This window comes from Sapajus apella, unplaced genomic scaffold, assembly GCF_009761245.1.
Source record: "Sapajus apella isolate SASKATOON/1434 unplaced genomic scaffold, GSC_monkey_1.0 scaffold2573, whole genome shotgun sequence".
NCBI classification, from domain to species: domain Eukaryota; kingdom Metazoa; phylum Chordata; class Mammalia; order Primates; family Cebidae; genus Sapajus; species Sapajus apella.
This window is the reverse complement of record NW_022439499.1, coordinates 1-6,968: the sequence shown is the minus strand read 5'-3', so window position 1 is coordinate 6,968 and position 6,968 is coordinate 1. Positions and strand designations below refer to the sequence as shown.

The 6,968-nt window shown below is 39.1% G+C and overlaps 1 long non-coding RNA gene across 3 annotated transcripts; it reads right to left on the bottom strand.

Moving 5' to 3' along the window:
• Window positions 1–1,381: 1,381 nt before the first annotated feature.
• On the bottom strand, window positions 1,382–6,753 carry LOC116547278. Of its 3 annotated transcripts, none has more exons than XR_004267009.1 (4): window positions 6,687–6,753; window positions 5,077–5,279; window positions 3,252–3,382; window positions 1,382–1,620 (listed from the first exon to the last, which is right to left on the bottom strand). It is a non-coding gene; the product is annotated as an uncharacterized LOC116547278 (long non-coding RNA). The 3 variants fall into 3 exon arrangements; XR_004267010.1 differs by having other exon boundaries at window positions 3,252–3,358; XR_004267011.1 differs by lacking the exon at window positions 5,077–5,279 and having other exon boundaries at window positions 1,387–1,620; window positions 6,687–6,700.
• Between the last annotated feature and the right edge of the window lie 215 nt (window positions 6,754–6,968).

The following is a 6,968-nucleotide window of genomic DNA, read 5'->3' as shown; positions in this document are numbered from 1 at the left end:
AGCACCCTCAGGAGAGAGCAATATCTTTCTCAGAGTTCTAATCACTCTTAGGTCCATCTTACTCTGAGCACCATCTGCTTGGAGCTCCAGCTTGCTCTGAGCACCATCTGCTTGGAACTCCATCTTACTGGGAGCAACATCTTCTGCGTGCTCCTTCTGTTCTCAGCTACAATCACTGAAGCTCCATCTTGCCCTGGGCACCATATGCTTGCTGCTCCATCTTATTCTAAGCACCATCTACTCTGAGCTTCATCTTGCTCCATCTACTCTGAGCTCCGGGCACAATTTGCTCAGAGCTCCATCTGCTCCCAAAGGACAATTTTAAAATTTATAAACAAGGAAAAAACAATGAACCCAAAGAAAAGGCACCCTACAGACTGGGATAAAATTATAGGAAATCATGTATCCCAAAAGAACTGTTATCTAACATACACAAGAAACTAAAGGTACTAAGTGGGCATAATGATAAAGCAACTAAAACCTTTATTTACCCAGACAACCTGCCACTGGCATAAAAATAGAAAGGCTACCCAATGAACAGAATGAGGGGGTCCCACATGCCACCCAAATGAATGCACACTGAACACATTTTTCAACACAACACAAAAAGACACAATGGGAAAATAATACATGATTTTGAGCAAACTGGATAACCACATGAAAAACAGTGAAATGGGACAAAAATCAATGTAAATGACACTGAAGGCCTAAACTCAATCTTGAAACCATTTACTTCCCTCAGGAAACAAATGGTAAGCACATAGTTTAGAAGACTAATCTATGCACACAAGTTGCAAAATGTGAAATATAAAAAGAAAAGAAAAACTAGAATTAAAAAAACCATAGACAATCCCATGGATTGGCAATCTTTTTCACTGTTTTTAACTTTAACTGCACACAGAAGTCACCACTAATATGTAAACACGTGGAACTACGGAAAACATCGGATCTTCTGCTGCAAAAAGAAAACAATGAACAGAAGAGAAGGTTCCTCACAGACTGAAAGAAAACTATGGAAAATCCTGTCTTTGAAAGGGCTCATTATAAAATATGCGCAGAAACTAACACTACCATGTGGGGGGAACAAAAACGAACACCCAAGCTAAATCTGGGCAAAAAACCTGAATAGACGTGTTTGCAAAGCAGATGTGAAACTGACTCACAGGGAAAAGAAAAGTTTCTCAAAAGTGCTAATCCTCACAAGAATGTCAAGGAAAACTGCACTGAGATACAGCTTCCATCCACATAGAATGAATGTTCCCTAAAACAGAAATAAAAGTTTTCAATGGAAACAACTAGTATAGAATTTCAGAAGGGGAAACTCTTCTCATACACTATTGGTGGGAATGTCAATGTCTACACACACTAGGAAAGACAGCTGGAAGTGCCTCAAACAAAGTAAAAACGCCATTTCATCTAGCCATCATTCCATTCCTATGTGAAAGAGATACCTGCCTTGCCCTCCGTACTGCAGTACTCACGATAGCCAAGATAGGAAATGCACCTACCTGTTCATCCATTGATGAAGGGACGAGGAAACTGCAATATACATCCAGAGTAGAATATTCTTCAATCGTAGAAATGGGTGAAATCTCGTCACTTGCAGCCACATGGAAAAACCTTAGGAACACTATGTTAAATGAAATAAGCCAGGCAGAGAAAGGCATATACTGCATGATCTCATGCATGTCGAATCTAAAATACTTGACCTCACAGAGGTAGAAAGTTCAACAGTGGTTACCAGAGGCTGTGGGGAAGGGGGCCCTAGGCAGGGATTGGTAATGGGTACAAAGTTACACTTAGAAAACAGATCAGTCCTGCCCTTCTCTTCTATAGCAGGGTGACCAGGGTTAATATTGTAGTGAATTTTCCAAATAGCTGGAAAGGATTCTGAGTATCAACTCCACAGACAAATAACACCTAGAGGACTAGAGGACTTCATAGATGCTAAATATTGTGATTTAATCAATATGCTAGGTGTACCCATATCAAAATGGCCCCTGTATCTTCTAGTTATATACATATACTCTATGGTAATCTTTTTCTTTAAAAAAAAAAAAAGGATACCAATGATGATAAAATTTACATGGAACCATGAAACACCTTGAATTTCAAAGCAACCCTGAAAATACAAAGTACATGGAATGCATCACTGTCCTCCATTTGAAATTATATTGAAAAGCCAGTTATCTAAACAATAGATGACTGGCACTAACCGAAAAACCCAGACCAACAGACAGAATGAGGGAGCTCAATCACAAACCCAAATTACACGTTCTGTAAAAGAACACCGAAAGACACAATAAAGAAGGGGAAATCTGTTTAGTAAATGGATTTGAAAACTGGATAACCCTACGTAAGTAAAACAGAACCCCTATTGTGTAAAAAGACCAAGGTTTAACTCAAAATGAATTAGAGACTCATAAACAAAAGTTGAATGCATCAAACTCTTCCAATGAGAAGACATATGGTGTGGGTACATTTAGGTCAATGGGGATCTGTGCTCACAGTATGTCAAAACAAAATACAAAATACAGGGGGAAAAACTCATAGGTGATGGACTACTTTGGTCAGGATTCTGTTTTTCCTCATCAGTCACCTACATCAAAGGACAACAAGAAAACAAACACATATGGGACTGCATCATACGTTAGAAGAGTTTGTGCCCAAGCAGATTTTTTAAAAATCCATAAATAAAATAAAAAATTATCTTGAAGTTTACAAGAAAGGTTTCGGCAAACCTACATCTGATTAAAGGTTGTCTTCAAAATGTCTAAGCAACAAACACTACTTACTAGCAAAAACACAAAAGAGAAACTAATAACTAAACAAAATGGGGCCAAAGAACCTAAATAGACATTTCTGCAAAGAAGACGTAACATTGCAGACAAGCTTTAAAAACTTAGATAACATCACAAATCATGAGAACGATGTAAATCAGAACAACACACATCATCTCACTATAATTCATATGGATATTATCAAAACAATAAAATACATTAAAAGAGACACAAATGCTGGTGTAAATTTCCACAGAGGAACTCACTGGGTAAGAACGTTAATAGTACACAAACTACAGAAACCAGTGGGAGGTTCCTCCAAAAGTTTAACCTATATCTACCACTTCATCTAACAAGTGTACTACTAAGTATACTCTCAGGGCAAAAGAAATCAGTCCATGCAAGAGGCATCTGCCATCCTATGTGGACTGCAGCACTATTCACCATTGCCAACACAAAGAATAGACTTACCTGCCCATCCGCAGATGAAGGGATACTTGGTGGATGTACACAAATAGAATCGTCTTCAACCAGAAAACCAGAATGAAATTTCATCATTTGGAGCCACACTGTTGAACCTGGAGGACATCATGGTATATGGCCTAAGACAGGCAGAAAAAGAAAAACTAATTTAGAATCCAAAATAAAAGGCTTCACTGCACAGGTCTAGAAAGCACAGTAATAGTTACTAAAGGTTGGAAGGAAGAAGGGGGATGGGCAGAGGTCAGAAATAGACACAAAGTTACACTTAGATGAGAGGAATGAATTGTTCCTCGCTGTTCCACAGTCAAGTGACCAGAGGCTAACACAACATCACACCCTTTTCACAAAATCTGGGAGATTCCAAATGTTTTCACAGCAAATAAATTAACTGTTTCTGATAATAGAGCCTCTAAATATCCTGATTTTATCATTCCTCTGTGTCTGCATTAATCAAAATGCCCCATTCTAACTCCCCGCATTGTATACCTTTACTATATGACCAACGTTTTAAAAAACGATTTAAATACACAATGCTAACATTCATGTGGACCACAAAACACACTGAACTTCCAAAGCAATCCTGAGAAATCCAAACTACCTCAGTTGTGTCACACTTCCCGATGTTAAATTTCATTGAAAAGCTAGGGACCCCATTCCACACAGAGCAGTGGAACAGATTAGAGGACCCAGATGTAAACCCTCACCCCTAACACCATCTGATCTTCAACAAAATCCACAAAAATAAGCTTTCGAGAAAGGACTCCCTCCTTTCAATAGATAGCGCTGGCATGACTAGCCAGCTGCAGAAGAAAAACAGTGGGCCCCGTGTCTTACGGTGTACAGACATAAACTCAAGATGAATGAAAGATGTAAATGCAAGACCTCACATATGAAAAGCCTGCAAAAAAAAAAAACACCTAGAAACACCCTTCCTGACAGAGGATTTGGCACAGCATGGATGTGTCTCAGTCTCCAAAAGCAAGTGCAACTAAAACAATTATTGCCCAGTGGCACCTAATACACAGAAGAGCTGCTGCACAGAAGAAATGACCAACAGAGTGAACAGACAGCCTGCACAACGGGAGAAAATGTTTCCACGCATGCATCTGATGAAGGCTAATATCCAGGATCTACCTTAAAGATGTTAAATCAATCAGGAAAATAAAAACTCAATGAAGAAAGGGCAAGAGGCAGGAAATCATGTACCTCAAAAGAAGGCTTACAGCAACCAACAGACATGACAACATTTCTCTACCTCAGTCATCAACAGAAAAAGGCAAAGCAAAAGGCCCACGAGATAGTACTGCACACTGGCCAGAATGACGATTAGGACACGGTCCGCAAGAACGAATGCAGGCGAGGCAGAGAAGAGGGACGCTGCTCTGCTGCTGGTGGAAATGCAAACCAGTTCAGACACCATGGAAAGCAACGTGGGGATTTCTCAAATGACTTTCTCCACATCACGAATACTCACAAAAATGTCCATGAAAGCCACGCTAACATTCTGTCTCCTTCAACTCACTATAAATACTACCAATAACAAAACACTAATTTTTGAAGGTGCCAGCCAGTGTAGACTTACAGAAAGGTAACCTCTTCAACACTATTGGTGGAGATGTAAACTAGTATACACACTATGAGAAACAGCAGGAGGTTCCTGAAAAACTTCACAGTACAACTACCATGTCAGCTTGCAGCCCCACCACTGGTTCCACATGTAAAGCAGTTGAAATCCCTGGGCTGAAGAGAGCTATCTGCCTTCCATGGTTACTGAGGAACTTGTAATTGTGGCCAAGGTACAGAACCAACCTACCCGTCCACACACAGCTGCAGGGATGAAGAAACTGCTGTACAGATACACCACGGAATATGTTCCAGCCATAAAGCTCTGAGAAATCCTGCCACCTGCAGCCACATGAAGAAACCTGGAGAACATCAGGTCCAACAAATGAGCCTGGTAGACAAAGTCCCATTCCACACCATCTCAGGCATGCAGACTGAAAACATCTTCATCTCCTAGAAGCAGAAAGTTCAATTGGGGTTACTAGAAGTCACTGGGAAGATGGAGAGGATCTGGGAAGGAATCAGTAATGGGTAAAAAGTTACCCTCATGAGAGTTATCAATTCTGGTCTTCTATTCCACAGCAGGGTGACTAGCCTTAACACAAATGTATCATATGCCTTAAAGTAGCTAGAAGAAAATATTCTCAATGTTGTTACCACACAAAAAAATTGTTAACTATACGAGGTGAAGAGATGCTAAATAACCCAATTTGATGATTACTCAACATACACGTCTCAAAATCTTCCGTGTACCCTCTAATTATATACATTTATATATGCCAAATGGTGTTTTAAGATATATAAAGAAAACAATGCCAAAATTCTCATGGAAATGTGAAACACCCTGCATTTCCAAAGTTATCCTGAGAAACACAAACCATGTGGCATGTATCACATTCCCTGAGTTCTAATTAAATGAAAATCCCTAGTTAACCAACCCATATGTCACTGGTAAACACAGAGAAATACAGACCAGTGAGCAAAATGAGGGTGTTCAATAATAAACACAAATTTATATAGAGAGAACACATTTTTCAAAACACTACCAAACTGACGCAATGGGAAAGGTTTTCAAAACTAGGTATCCACATGCAAAAGAATAATACAGGACGCTTATGGTATGAAATACACAAAAATCAACTAAAAAGGATGAAAGATTATACACAAAACTTGCAACCATAAAGACAACCTCGGGTGTGCGTGTATTTATTGCAACTTGGATGTATGCGCATGATTTGCAAAAACTAACAAAAATACAAGGAAAAGAAAATCATGGACAATAGACTCCTTTGGTAGTGATTTTGTTTTTTCTTGATTAGTAACCAACAGCACGGCTAACCAAGAAATTATACATGTGGGGCCACGTCAAACTGAAGAGTTTGTGCCTAATAAACAATGAACAAAATGAAAAGGCATACCAAAAGTTATAAGAAAATTTAGGCAAACATTCAGTTGGATAAGGAGTTATTTTTGAAAAGGTACAAGCCAGCCGGTAACACTACCAGCTGGCCAAAAAAAAGCAGAAAAATAACCAAACCAAATAACCTGAAGAGATATTTGTGCAGACAAGAACCTGACGCAACCTTTGCAAAAATGCAGTTACCATTACTACGCATGAGAAAAATGAAGATCTAAACCACACTCAGATCTTATCTCACTCCAACTAGAATGAACATTACAAACAGATTAAAATATTTAAAAAGACAACTTCTAGTATGAATTTCCACAAAGGGGAACTGTTTGTGGAAACGTAAATTAGTATTAATGCTGTAAAAAACAGTTGGGGGGTCCTGCAAAGAATAGAAAAGAAAACTACCATACCATCTAGCATTCCCTCTACTAGGTATACATTCAACCTACCTGTCCATCCACAGATAAAGGGATCAAGAAACTCTTGTTATGTATACAATAGGGAATGTTCTTCGGCCACCAACATGATGAAAGTGTCATGTGGAGCAACCCAGATGAACCTGGAAAACATTACGTTAAATGTAATAAGCTGGGCCAAGAAAGACAAACACTGAATCTTAAGATGTCTATGGTAAAGAGGTAGAAAGCACAATATTGGTTACCAGGGTCTGGGAGACAGAGGGGGAGTAGGGATTGGTTATGGAAGCAAAGTTATCTTAACCTTTAAGGAAT